Raw genomic sequence first — 14,615 nt, forward strand, 5'->3', positions numbered from 1 at the left:
GCCTGTCCAACTCACTCATTTTAGACTGCTTAGTCAAGATTTTTCCAGTTCAGGCATTTAATAGATATTAATAATTAGACAAATAAAATGCTGTTCAGCTGAATGAGGGAGGAATCAGTATTGATCCTGGGCCTCATGCTGCTGGTATAGTTGGGCCAGTATTATTGTGGTGTAGATAAGAGAGCTCGTCCATCAATACACACATTTGAGAGAAGACCAAAACAGCCCAGGTGGTAAATAACCTGGACACTTGCCTGCAGGTCCTAAAATTAGAGATCAGCACAAAGACTTGGCAGGTGAATACTCAGCAGATGCTGTCTTATCTCTCTATTTGCTTTGGAAGATGGGCTCACCCAAAACATGCTGAAATCAATTTGTATCTTCTTTATTTCAATAGGCTATGCACAAGCCTCTAATCAGTTGTGGGCCTAATCAAATGATTTTTCTCATTGCCAGCTAATTATTCCTATGGAGAAATGAAACTGAATGTTAGATGAGCACCCTGTAGGAGCTGTATCTATACCGTATGGTTTAAAATAAAAAATTATGGGCTTGATTTCACCCTGTCTTATAGTCTCTTATTCCACCTAAACCAAGGACAATTTCCCACTTTTTGATTGGTATGAATATGGAAACTGAGTGAAGAGTCAAGTGGAATGACTGTAACAAGCTCCCTTCCTTATGCAACAACAAAAAAAAGCTACTGCAAGCAGGAAATCATCAGTTTTCAGCATCCAAGAGAGGAAGAAGCAATGCATTTAAATTGCAACAAGGAGGCTGGATATCAGCAAAATGTTTTGTTGGTAAGGACAGTGAGCTGGGATACTTGGGGAGCCTTTGGCACCTCCAGCTTGGCTCCAGCCCCAGGCAGGGGATGGAGCACCCAAAGACTTCCTGGGCTACTGTTGTGCCTTGGAGTTCTGCCACAATTTGAGGAAAAAATGCCAGGTACAGAACAGAGACAAATTCAATACCATCACTTTGTGGTGACAGGCCATTTACTCTATTTGACACATGGCAAAGCAGGAAATGTGAAAATGTGAAATCTGCAATTAATTAGATAATGGGAAACCAATCATGCTAATAAGTATCTAAATGTTGTCAGACTCCAGCTATAGCTTTGTGGATAGGACTGATCTAGTGATCACTTTCTTTAGGAATCACAGGTGGAAGGCTGCATAGGTCTGGCCAACTGATCCTATGTGCAGCTTCCCTGTAATACTTCCCAGCTGAGTGTTGGATTTGAGGCATTGCATGAGGCACTGAATCTCAGCAAAGGGAAGATCTTTGCTCAACAATCCCAAAAAACGTCTTTGACATCATGGAGGGGAAAAGAAATGGCCTCCACAAAAGGTACAGCTTGCTGAGAGCAATTTTTGCATGCCAAAAAAAGCACCACTTAAACTGCACTCTGTAGCATGGAGTGGTCATGACCCAGCCTTACAGGACCCATACAGCACTGTGTCTGTAAAATGTGATATATGCAAAGTGCAAACATTCATGTGAGTTAGCGGTGCCCTGGCAGCCAGGAGGGCCAGCTGTGTCCTGGGGGCATCAGGCCCAGCACTGCCACTGGGGACAGGGAGGGGATTGTCCCACTCTGCTCTGCTCTAGGGCGGCCTCACCTCGAGTCCTGGGGGCAGTTTTGGGTGCCACAATATAAGCAGGATATAAAGCTACCAAAGAGCATCCAAAGGAGGGCAACAAAGATGGTGAAGGGCCTTGAGGGGAAGCCGTGTGAGGAGAGGCTGAGGGCACTTGGTCTGCTCAGCCTGGAGGAGACTGAGGGGAGACCTCAGTGCAGTTACAAATTCCTCGGGAGGGGAAGAGGAGGGACAGACACTGATCTCTGCTCTGTGGTGGCAGTGACAGGACCTGAGAGAATGGCCTGACATTTTGCCAGGGGAAGTTTAGGCTGGATATTAGAGAAAGGTTCTCTACCCAGAGTGTGGTTGGGCACTGGAGCAGGCTTGCTACGGAAGTGGTCACAGCACCAAGCCTGACAGAGCTCAACAAGCATTCGGACAACTCTCTCAGGCCCATGGTGTGACTCTCAGAGTGGCCTTTGCAGGCACAGGAGCTGGACTTTGATGCTCCTTGTGGGCCCCTCTCAACTGAGGATATTCTATGATTCTATGATTTAATCTCAGGCAGATGTTTACACTTCTAGTGTCATGTAGAGTGCCACACTCTTTGTGTTGATTCTAGCATTGAGAGAAAATTTCAGTTACAAGGTGCTATGAGATGGAAGAAAATGGGGGGCAGGATGGAGAATTTAACTTACTTGGTTTATTGTTTTCCTTCCAGCTTTCCACAGGTCTATTTTTTTACCTTGTATTTTGCTCGATGTCTCTGATCCCTTCTGTCCTGTTTTTGTTTGCCTTCCTTTGTTGCCGATGGTTTCACGCTGTTTCCATTCCTCTCCTTTCGTGTGACACAGATTCTCTGCCTGAGCCCCATCCAAGGTGTTGGACTCCCTGCAGTTACAGCACAGTCTCAACACCAGGGACATGACTTCCTGCTTCTCTGACAGCATCTGCATTGTCTAAGTGAATATGTGTTTTATCAGTCCACAGAAAAGAAGTTTCAGGGTATTACTTAATGGATTCTCCTTTTTCTACCTTCTCAGGACACTGGCAGCTCTTTCACCTCTTCTTCATTGTTGCTGGTCTCTTGGTATCTACAGGAGACTGCTCTAGATGATCTACAAGAACAAGAGAGCTTTGCTTAATCTGAAGACCCTACAGTCAACAGAGAAAACAGATAAAGGTATGAGAAAGTTGTTATGAATATAACAACTTCCCTATGCAGAGGGAAGTAGAAGCACAGAAAAATCCCTGGATCTCATTACTGGAGGAATGAGATACCTGTAGTGACTTGGATATCTCTCATCCAGTTCAGGGCTTTCATCACAAAATAGTGCTCCTGTTCACTAAGACCAGGGTAACACAGGGATGGATTTTTACTTTTTCCACCCTTTCAAATGCGCTGAGGATGGTAGGACCTGTACCAGACAACTGCACAGCAGTACTGGGACAGAGCATTTCACCACTCACTCCCTCATATGGGGAAGTCTAACGTACACCAAGTCACTCTGTCACCTCTCTGTTTGTGAATGAAATGTTGAGGGTTGTTTAAAAGTGCTAAGTATATTGGCAGTTACCCAGGAGGTGAGAAGATCACTAGTAGCATTTTCTTCTATTGAAAAAGATAGGTGCAGTATTCATTCACAGGTGTACTGATGAGACTTAAAGCTTTAACTTCTAATAACCATCTGTCTGGAGTTTGCAGACACCCCTGATCTACAGCTACAAAGTATTTGAATTAGCATTCCAACTCCTGTTGAACTCAGAAAGTCCCTGAAGAGAGGTAACCTCTGATTGCTGAGCAATAGTACTGCTCAGTTCTGAAATACTGATACAAACCACACTATACTGTGCATGAGCAAAGGTTGACACAATCACACAAAAGGTATCTATAACTCTTTTTTGACAGCAGGTAGAAAATCCTTATCTTTGGTCTCATTCTTCTGTTTGCATCCTTGCCTTTGCTCCCCAAATTCAGGTACATGTTTTTCACTAGACAGGCAGTATGATGGCTTAAGGAAAAAGAGGTCAGTACTATTACCTCAGTGTGACCTCTGTTTTCATTGTCTGTACCTTTGACATCTAATCAAACACACATTAAACTATCCAAAATCTAAAACTATCCATCTCAACTATCTAACATCTGGGCTCTTTGTAGAGTGTGTTTGTTTCATTTTTTTAAAACTTTGCTTACCTGTCAAATCTACTATTTATTATATTATGCTTTTTGCCACTTAGGCACTATGCTTAATCAGATTTGTAAATTAATTCTCTCCTGGGGTTTCTCTTTGTGTGTTCAGAAAGCATAAAAAGTGTTAATGACACGCTTCAAAACACACACTGGTTACATTAGTCATCCTCTCAGCATAATAGTTTTATGGAGAACACTTTCAGTTAAAAAAAATCTGTATTTCCTTTAATCCAGTTTCTTTCCCCTACTTTTGATCCCTAGAGTTATGTTACGTGTTAGTAAACAGCTACACAACATGCAAAGGCTGTAATTGCCCCCCCCCTTTTTTTTTTGTTAGATAAAAAAAGCTACTGTTTGCATCTTGAAATATCCATTATTACTTTTTATGATATATTTAACTGAAAACATTTTCATATAGGAAATTTGCCTTGTTCTGGAAGATGGAAAGCTGGTTGTAAAAATGAGCACTGCTGAATCACAACATGCCTTCCTCCTGCTCTCCCTGAGCTCTTCCTCCAGCCCAGCAGTCCCAACCCACATCAGGGCCGACACTGGATGGGAAAGGGCAGCTTGGATGGGGAGCACCAAACTCTCCATCAGTGCTGCCCATACCTTCATGGACAGACCATCCCTCACATGCCGTGCCCCTTTCTTGTCAAGCTATTCAAAGCACCTCCTAGTCAACAAAACCCTTCTGTGGCAAACATTGCAAAGTGGGAAGGAATTTACACAGCAGAAAATGTCAGCAGAAAATGTTGGTGACATGTTGGAGGAGAGAGTGCTTGGCCAGCACTGCAGTGCCCCTTGGCAAGAAAGGAGGATTGCCATGGCCACTGCTCTGCAGCCTGAGAGCTGCAGTGACAACAAACTGCAGCAGATCACACTGGAGGTGAGGGGTACTTCCCAGAAGTAACTTTCACGGACGAGAAGTCCATTTCCACAGACAAATGTGGCTGCAGTTCTCACTTTATGCCAGTGGGCCCAGCAGAAAATCTCTCCTCATACTGCACATTCACTCTTGTACTCTCTAGGAGTCTTATCTACACACCCCACCCCAACCCACACACTCCCCCAATCTCTCAGCCCTTTGTGTTTCACAGGAAACAAGTAGATAAACCACATCTTTCATGTGCAAATTATGCAAAAACATAGAAACTCCTAAACTTTCAGAAGCTCAAAAATGCTGAGTGGTTGGAAAAAACAGGCAGAGGAGACCTGAAACCAAATGGGGATTTCACACTGGGATGTCATAAACATTACGAAGATGAGGGATGTGCTCACAGAACACTCACATGTTTTTGCTGAAACAGAACAGCAGTGGATGGTAAAGAAAGCCCCGTATTTGAGGAAGGACCCAGCAGGAGGAAAATCTTTTGTCTGATGGAGCAATCCATGATTCTGAGAAGAGAAAACATTGCGTTGATTGTTGCAGAGAGGAACTTGCTCAGCTCAGTGGGGAGGAACCTGGCTCTAGCACTGCTCTCCAGCAGGACCCTGGGGATGCTTTTGGCCAGATCACTTCTTCTCTCCCAGCCTCCCTCTTTCCTTGGAACTGTGCCTGCCTCAGAGCTGTGGGATAACCAGGACTTCATCCATTCTGCACGGTGGGCACATGTAACTGCAATAAGTGCATGCAATGGAGCCCCAGCAAGAAGCCAGAGAGCAGCTATGCCTGTGCTGTTGTGCCCTCATTTCTGAGTGCCAGAGTCACTGCCTGTCCATTGGCTGTCACATGTTTGTGTTCCTGGGACACCTGGAGAGGCTGAGTTCATCCCATCAGTACAGCTGCTTGCTCCCTTTCTCCCTGGTTTCACATGTTCACTCTCAAATCTTCTCCTTCTTGCCAGTTGCTTCAGACCACGTGATTTAACCCCTTCCAAATTTGGGAAATTCTGGGAATCACAATTCTGGGAAATGGGAAGGCATCCAAAGAACTGAACCTGCAGGGTAGGTGGGCTGGTGGTGAGTGCAGCCTGTCAGAGCCCACCGCTGCTAGCAGGGAATGCTGCAGCTCATGGTACCAGTACTTACAGAGCCCTTTACCCCTCAATTCTCAGATCATAACAGCCTGTACAGGTCTCTAGCTTCTTGCTTGCTATTTCCTTGTTCAAATGTGTTCCTTTTCCTTGGGAAACAGCAGAGTGACAGGGAGGAAAGAGGACTCCCTGATTCTGGTGAGTTCTGGCAATGAGTGCCACAATTGTCAGCCAGATGCCAAGAAGCCTATGTCATTCACAGGCAATATTTTTTTCCTTAGCAGCTCTTCTCTTCTCTGGCACATTGTCAAGGGCAAAGGAAGAGGGTAGGTTCATCAAGCACTGCTGGCCAGGCTTGCAGGCAGCATGCAGGCTTGGAGGACTGACTGGAGCAGGGCATGGGCAGAGTTTTCTGCAACCTGTGCTGCTGCTTTGACATCAAATTACTCAGGTCCTGTAGGTTAATATGGTTACCAGCTCATATATAGAAAAAGATGTGTTAAAACACCAGTTTGAAAGGCAGGACTCTTGTGAGGACCTGAACACCTTCCTCCTGAGAAGAAACCTTGGTCTGGTAGATCCGTGCTGTCTGCAGGGCAGCTGATCTGCCTTGTCCTGAATGAGGACCTGCTGCTTGTCCTGTCCCAAACCTGTCCCAACCTCCCTTTCTGTTTCCACACTGGAAGCAGAACATGAGGGTGGTGTTTCTGTGGCTCTCTAGCTCCTGCTTTAACCAAGAGAATGCTTTTTTCCTACAAAGGAAAGCACAGTCAGCTGTCATGCTAGAGGAAAATAAAACACACAGCCAGACTGGTATATTTTACACATCTGCATAGAGATTTCATCAGAGCTTAACTTGGCTTATCAAACCAAGCCCTAATTTTGTACATCACTAGTGGACAAGCTCAGGGGACTAATGCAGAGACAGGGAGATGCTCAGTTTGTTCCCAGTGTGGTTGTCACATGAGACAGTCCCAGGTGGAGTAAGCATTGAAAGTATTGAAAATGGACACTGACCATGTGGAGCTTGGGAAATGGAAGAATACGATATTAATGCTGCAGATATTACACATTCCTGGCGATCTGCTGCTGAATGCTGCCACATGGCTTCACTGCGTGGTGCTCGTCCGGCACATTTGTTGCTCCGGTGAAACTTGGTTCCTTCAAAACACCCCATAGTCTGAGGCACTGCAGGTTGTTCTGTATGACTGTGAGAATCAGAAATTCATGGCAGCATTGGGTGGATCAGGAATGTGGACTTTTTAGGTAGGGAAGGACACTGTCCATGCCTAATGGTGGCCTTGGGGGTGGATTAGAGAATCATGCAGAAAACCATCTTGACTGTTGTTTCTTACAATTCCTTTATCTGTATCCATTGTGGAATGGGTAATCATGCCCATTTCAGCCTAACATTGTCCCATTTTCCTTTTGTTTCCCCTTACACTAGTATACAAAGCAACCATTTTTGGCCACAAACATTTTTATTTTTGTCAATTGAGGTATTTCTCACAACAAAAATCTTTCTAAGTCTGGTTACTGTTTTCCCTTATTGTGAATATTCATTCAGCACTTACCTTTGCCAAAGATGATGTAGTGCAAGCAGGTGTCACAGCCGTACTTTCAGCCGTACGGAAAACACATTTCATTTCTGACAGCGATCCTGCTGTTTCAGTAGGAGCCTACCCCATGCAGAGATAGGCTGGTTAGATCAAACTGTACTAATTGCAGAGTGATTTGGAAATATGTTCCACTTGCAAACAGAATGAATCCAACACTTCGTAACATTGAATTAACAAAGGTCACATTTCATAAATATTACCAAGCAATTTTCATAGATAATGCAGCAGCTAGTTAATGATTAGAGCAGTAAACCTCTGACGTAAAGCCATGATGAATAAGGGACATATTTTTACAGCTTCCATTATTGTTGCCTAGGGATCTTAACTAAAAGTAACAGAAATTATTAGGGTCCAACATATCTTTAAAATCTAACCAATCAGGCCATATCTGGTCTTCCCAATGGCTTCTGTATTGCAAACTAGAAAATTCAGGAGATTTTAGAGTATCAGTTATATTCTCAGTGGGAAAAACAATAGCATACTGGTTTCAATCCAGTTCTACTGGACTTGGCAATGTAAAAACCAGTTTCAGTAGCTGGTGGGAATTGGCATAGCTCAGGTTAAGAAGGGATGGAATTCTCCCTCTTGCCCCAACTTGCTGAATCTGCTGGATCAGGGCAGCAAACTTTAGTAAAGATGTAGTTGTGCTCTGAGGACTGATCCCAGGGACTGGCTCCCCTCCGAAAACTTGGTCTCTACTGGGTCAAAACACCTTTTCTTAGATTGGAATGAATTACCCGAGCAGTAATCTTGATGAAGTCTGTGGGATTAGCTCTGTAGGAAATAAGTGTTGAACATGTTATAAGTAAAGAAAGATGATGGAATGAATCCTTATGAATCCCTGGGATCAAACAGAAATCTTGGGCCCAGGTATAAACAGAGGACTCAAAAACAGCGAATATAATTTTCTAGGACTTAATTAGGCATGTTTTTATCTGATAGCCACACACTCGTAGACAACCTGTATTTCTCAGTAGGGTTTTATCTTCTGTGAGCCATTTGTGTCTGAATTTAATGGGTTAGAAAACCTTGGTATATAGCTGTGGCACAACTGCCATCCAGCAGTGCTTAAGGATGGAGGACTTGGGAATCAGCAAAATTCCAGCAGGAGTTTTATATTTCCTTCATCCAGAAGAAACCAAAGGGATGGAAAGTGGCCAATGCCAATCTATAACGCATTTTTGAGAGAAATTATCTGTGAAACATGCAGGCCTTTGTGAAACATGCAATGATGTCCAGGTGATTGGATGAAGAGGTGGAACTTGTTACATCTCAATTTGGGAAAGCCATTTGATGAGATGAGATGTGAATTGTCCATGCAGTAACACCATTTGGACACGGCAGGTTTTAATTTTCAATTTTTAGGTGCTCATGCTTTGAGGCCATTCAGAACCTAAACCTAAAAACGTAGCTCCTTGAAAACCTAGTGCAATTAACGTGGTAGAACAACAAAACCAAACCAAATAAAACCCCAACATTCATGCAAGTAGCAACTCAGCTAAACATAAAATAACCCTAATTGTGAAAGCCAGCCTAAAGCAGCATGAAGATCAGAGTCAGAAGAAACCTAGAAGGCTTTTCCCACAGCTGGACCCAGGGGACCCCGACAGGCAGAGGGCTGTAGGGTCACTGTTCCCTGGAGAGCTCACCCTGCCTGCAGACAGCACTTTCTCCAGCCCGGCCTCCATCCCAGCTGGAACGGGCTGAAAAATAACTGGAAGTTTCTTGTCAGAGCAGACGCACAGCAGAGCCAGTTCTTCATTGACAAATGGGTGAAAGAAAACAAAATATCACACTGTCATTTAAAAATAGCTTCAGCAGAAATACCACAGGCAGTGCTTTCACCGGGCAGAGATCAGCGACTGATTAGGGAGGGTTATCAGTGTACCCGGTGCCGGATAAAACCCGATCCTGCTGCAAGGAGCTCTCACTCGCCCAGACAGATTGTGGGGGTGTGATGAATGCCAGAGAAACTCTAGAAGTTTTCTGATAATGCAGGAGTTTGAAACAAGGGGTTTCTGCTCCTCACCTGCAAAGCAGCTTTGGGAAAGCTCCATGCGGTCTGATGGTGCCAAGTGGCATTTCAGATTTTGGTGGGACAGGGCCATTCCCTGTTCATGCCAAATGCAGGCTCGCTTGGTCCACTGCCAAAGTGGGGAGAGCTGTGCAAGGGTGATCCCCCTGTAAATGATAGTGAAAGCATTTCCAAAGCAGAGGCACCACTGCAAAGTTCAGCCCAGGTTTGGGCTGAACTTCCATTTTTAAAGCGCAGCATGTGTGACATACAATAGTTTTCCAATGGCAGAGCTCAAATTGCATGACCCAGGATTTAGGGTTATTGCAACTTTTAACATTCCTTCTGGTCTTCTGCCTCTTGATTCTGCTTATACAAAGAATTCAGATGTTAAAATGAATGTATTTTTCTTGATCTGTTTATTGTAAAGTACTGAGGCATCATTTAATTTGCAAATGTTATTTGGGTCAATTTGCATTATTCTAATTATTTGATCCAATAGGGGAATTAATATTCACTAGCTGAAGAAAATTGTGCAATGAACAAAATCACACCAGTTTGCTTAAGAGACTCTAGAATGTATTTCAGGACAAAAGACTAAATTGATGGAAAGATATCAAGAGCAAGTCCTGAGCTTTTCTGAGAGGGTTTAATTTGTTAGTTTACAATAGTCCCCTCAAGATGTACCTTGACCCATCACTTGTCTAAAACTTCATACCAGGAGCTGTGGCTGAAATCCAGATGCTTGAAACACTGTAAGTACTGAAAAAAGAAAACAAGTATATTAGAAGAAAAGCAGCTAGATGAGTAGCTCTGCTAAGTCAAGTGTCGTTCTCATGACCCTAAGATTAAATATCTTTCCTGTTTTTATGTATCCTGACTGTTCTTGACACGTGACTGCAAAAGCAAAGGACAGCCCAATGGAAATATGTGCAAAGCTGTCAAAACCACAGAAAGAGACAAATCAGGTAACATGGTGACCTACCCTAAAGCAGGGAGCCTTCCTCCTGGGGCTGCCCTCGCAGCTGGCACCTATCCACAGCTGAGTGTGCCCTGATGGTTGGATGCCATCATGTGCAGCATGCTCAGGAGGGCAGAGTCCCTGCCTCTGCACTCAGGATTGAGGACCTAGCATCTGCTGCCTTGCCAAAGCCACTTCACAGGGTGGGCAGCACCCCAAGAGCACAGCAGTGCCTGGAGTCAGCATGGCACTCCCCTGCCCTACCTCACAGCTGAGGTACAGCTGCTCACAGCCATGTTGTACAGCAAGCAGGGGGATGCAGAAGCCTCACTCTGCGTCTCCTTGCAGGAGTCATCTTGCACCCATCCTTTCCCTCTTTTTGCCCCATCCCTAGGATCTTGGTCATGCAGAGTTCCCACCATTCTTGCTCTTCCAGGCTATCTTCAAAATGCTGTCTTGGGTGATTCTCTAATCTCCCAGGGAGCTGCATTTCTGAGACTTCCCTTCCTGCACAATGTCTGTTCCCTGGTGGGATCCACATGGACCATTTCTGGGGGCAGTGCCAGATCCATCACACCACTGGGATTCCTGCTCTTCCATCGTGAGGCCAGGGCATTATTTGGGACTGGTTCTTTACTAAAGCAATGAGTTACTGTTCTTCAAGCTGAGGGAACAGCAAGGGACACCTTAGGCCTTTCACTCCCAGGTCAGTTGCTTCTGCTCCAGGCACCACCTGAAAGGAAAACCTGCTGCCCCTTCTCCCCCAGTAAACCACAGGTGGGAAAACACAACTCCCTCAGCACAGTCTGTAGCCATATGTACTCAGCCGGGACCAGTGACTCTGACAATTTTGCTGCTGAGATCTCCTGCAGGAAGGAGAATACTGAATGCAGGTTGTCAAAATGCCTTTTAGCATTAGCAGGATACTGTGCTCCAGGCAGAGTAGGATACAAAGCCTTAAGCTGTTCCAGGCTTCACAGAGCAGCAGACAGGAAAATACATGTGGCTGCACTGGGACACGTTGTTTTCAAAGCCCTGTGTGATAGCACCAAGTGGCATAAATCAGAATTACCTGTCACAAACTGTATGTCTCTGTGGCCATTTCTCCAGTCCCAGCTGAGCAGCAGCTCAAACTCTCTGAGACAGTGGTTACACTGAAAAGAAGGAAAAGATGTAATAATGCAGGAGATGGTAAAAAAAGCACTGATGCCTGAAGAAAATGTTGAAATGCATCCCTTTAGAAAGTAGTGCCGAGGATGTGTTAGGGCAGGAACACGAGGAGTTTTCCTGTTTCCTGAGAACCCAGAACTGGCTCCAAGAGGTTCTTCCTTTAGCACCAATCTCACATTTTGGCTTTTCTGTATGAGGAAGTGCAGGACTCTGCCCCAATGTGTGCTTTCTGCAGCCCCAGGCTGTCCAATGTTTCTCTAAAACACTTGGCAAAGTTAAAGCTCAGCCCATCCCCAGGGAGCTTGTGGAGCCAGGCCAGCAGCACATCCTCCTGGAAGCAGCTAATGACTGACCTGCTGAATACTTCACATTCCTCATGGACACCAATTCAGACTTGAAGCCTGAAGAGGTTGCTCAGCATAATACATTTGCCCCCGGGAACTTTTGTGAATAGCAACAAGTCAAGTCAAAACCTCAGTCCAGACCTCACCTCCAGATCCAAGCCATATTCTGACCACACTCAACAGCCTAAATGTGGGGAGTCACAACCTGGGGCCTCTGCCTGCTCTGGAGACCAACCCTTTGGCTCTGTATTCCTGGTGCTGAGCTATTGCTCACCTGTGGTATTTAAAGGCCTTTTTCCTAATTGCCTTCCAAAGCTCCAGCTTCGTTTGGGGTGCCATCCTCCTCTCCAAAAGTCTCAGCCTGCCTTGGTTTAGGTAACTCATTGCAAGACACTCTAACCAGGGTTGTCTTAAAACAAAGGTAGATGTTGGTTTCTTTTCACTCTCCAGTTTGGGTGAAGTCACCATGATGTGTGAGAGGCTGGCAGTGAAAAGGAGCTTAGCTTGGACTTACCACTGCCAGAGAAGTTCTGGGCATTGTGCTATGGTAACTGAACAACATCCCATGGCTCCCAGAAGTGTTTTCCATATAGGAGGTCAAGATAGTAAGAGCAGATTTTGTAGAGTTTAACACCAAAATGTGCTACTGAAAACAAAAGATGTTGCTGAAAATTTAAGGCAAAAATAATTTGTCCAAGAACACAAGGTTTGATGCTGGGATCAAGGTGCCAGGGCTCATAGCTGCTACCCCAGATCTGCTGCTCCAGCATTTGGGGGTCAAAGGCTGGGAGTAGCTGTATTTTTGGAAAGAAGTCCTGTTCTTAGATGGATTCAAGCATAGTGAAATCAGGACAACAGCTTCATAAAGTCATTTCCTTCTGCCTTCCTCACTCATCATTGACTTGTTCCCACACTTTTTGGCAGCTTCTAGCACTATTTTTCTTTTCCCCACAGAATTCTGTGCTGTTTCTGTGCAGAGGTAAGCTCATGTAAGAGAGGCTTAGACAGAAAGAAAAACAAACAGTCAAGGTCCATATTTTAAGTATTATTGAATACATTCTGGTATCACTTAGAACAAGAAATTATTTGTATATGTCAAAAACCTAGAGAAAACCCTGAAGTGATGAATTTATCATTTCTAATGTAATAGTTATAAAAAGAAAGTACCATTTGCTATCTTGCTTCTTACAACATTACACCCAGGTGGTCTTCCCATTTGTCCCAGAGTTTGTCCCGAGGTGCTGCTGTGCTTTGCTCATTACTGCTAATGCTGTTGTTCTGCAAGGCTATGAGAAGATGAGGTAACACAGACCTTTTCAAATCCAGGTTTCAGGAAGAAGAGAGACACATATCTCTCCAGCCTTGTAGGGGAAAGAATGAAAAATAAATTGCTTGGGTGATCTGCAGTTGCTGGCTATTAATTCCTTTGAGGATTTTGTATTACTTCCAAGGCAAATGCAAGATTAGCTGATGGAGTAATGGAGCAGTATGGGATAGAGATCACATGGGAGTTCTTGTAACACAGATGTTATTTATTTAGCCTATGCAGAGTAAACCTACTTACAGATGTAATTTTGTATGTTCAACATGATGTCTATGTGCCCAGTAGCCCCCCAGTATAACCTGAGAAGTCAGGAATCCTGCCTTTGTGAGCCCCCAGCTCCCAGGCAGGGACAGCTGCCCTTACATCCACCGCTGCTCAAGTGAGTGCTCCATCAGGGAGTCACAGTGCAGCCACTTGGCAACGTGCAGAAGTGAGCAGGTAAAAAAGCAACCTGGCTGCAGGAAGGCAAGTGCCAAACAGGTCTCAGTCACCTGAAAACTTCCTGCTGATTCAACCAGCTGCAGGGGCTGTCCATCCCAGCTGCACCCATCAGTGGCAGTGCTTGGAAGAAATGCTGCTGCTGTAAGAATGCTGCTATTTTGTAAAAGCATGTGCAGGACCTTCCAGTGCCAGATATCCAGACGTGCTAATGCAAAATGCATTAGCCCAAGCAGCAGGAGCTCCAGGGTTGCTGGCGCCATTGAGTTCCACTCATTTCATCTTTATTATAAATACTGCATTGTCGTCTCATTCTTTTCTCTCATCCTCTCTTTAGAAAAGAATTATAAGGCTCTAGTTGACTGGTCCCTTTGACTTAGTACAGTTGTTAAACCACAGGCAGTAAATACCTCTTTCAATTGTTTAAGGCGGATGTATTTATTTCATTGGAACTGAATGAAATCTGTGAGAGCTAAAGAATCCCCCCTTTCATGGCAGCTCTGCTTTTCTACCTCTGAGCTGAATGCAAAAGGAACTCTTCCTTAAACCTGCCGTGTGAAATCAGCCCACCTTCAGGCTCCCCACTCTCAGCTTAGTTTTTTGTGGTTCAAGAAGTATTGCAGCCTCCAAAGACTCACCGCCTACTTGTAAATAGTGATCTTTCACCAGGCAGATCTCAGCTGACAAATGTTAATTGTTATGCAAACTATCCAGAAGATGAGTTCTTCTCCCAGGACTGAAGGGCAGCCACCTCCCAGATGAAGCGAGGCAGCTGTTTAAACAGTGCGGGGTGCGCTGCCCCGGCTGCCGGAGCAGCGGGAGAGCCGAGTGGTGTGAGCGGAGCTGGAGCTGTGCCATGCCACCGTGGTTAACACCCCCGCTTTTGTGGAGAAAGCCTCCACAGCACAGCTTGAGAACTTTAACTGACCCCACGCCATCAGGAAGATGATGCTGTTTCAGTGGAAAACAGATATATAAAAATTGTTTCTTTG

General features: G+C 44.8%; 1 long non-coding RNA gene across 1 annotated transcript; it reads right to left on the bottom strand.

The window, feature by feature from the left end:
- Positions 1–7,100: 7,100 nt before the first annotated feature.
- On the bottom strand, positions 7,101–14,419 carry LOC116808205 (uncharacterized). The gene is made up of 3 exons (XR_004367681.3): positions 13,029–14,419; positions 11,420–11,501; positions 7,101–10,148 (listed from the first exon to the last, which is right to left on the bottom strand). It is a non-coding gene; the product is annotated as an uncharacterized lncRNA (long non-coding RNA).
- Between the last annotated feature and the right edge of the window lie 196 nt (positions 14,420–14,615).

This window comes from Taeniopygia guttata, chromosome 4 (assembly GCF_048771995.1).
Source record: "Taeniopygia guttata chromosome 4, bTaeGut7.mat, whole genome shotgun sequence".
NCBI classification, from domain to species: Eukaryota; Metazoa; Chordata; class Aves; order Passeriformes; family Estrildidae; genus Taeniopygia; species Taeniopygia guttata.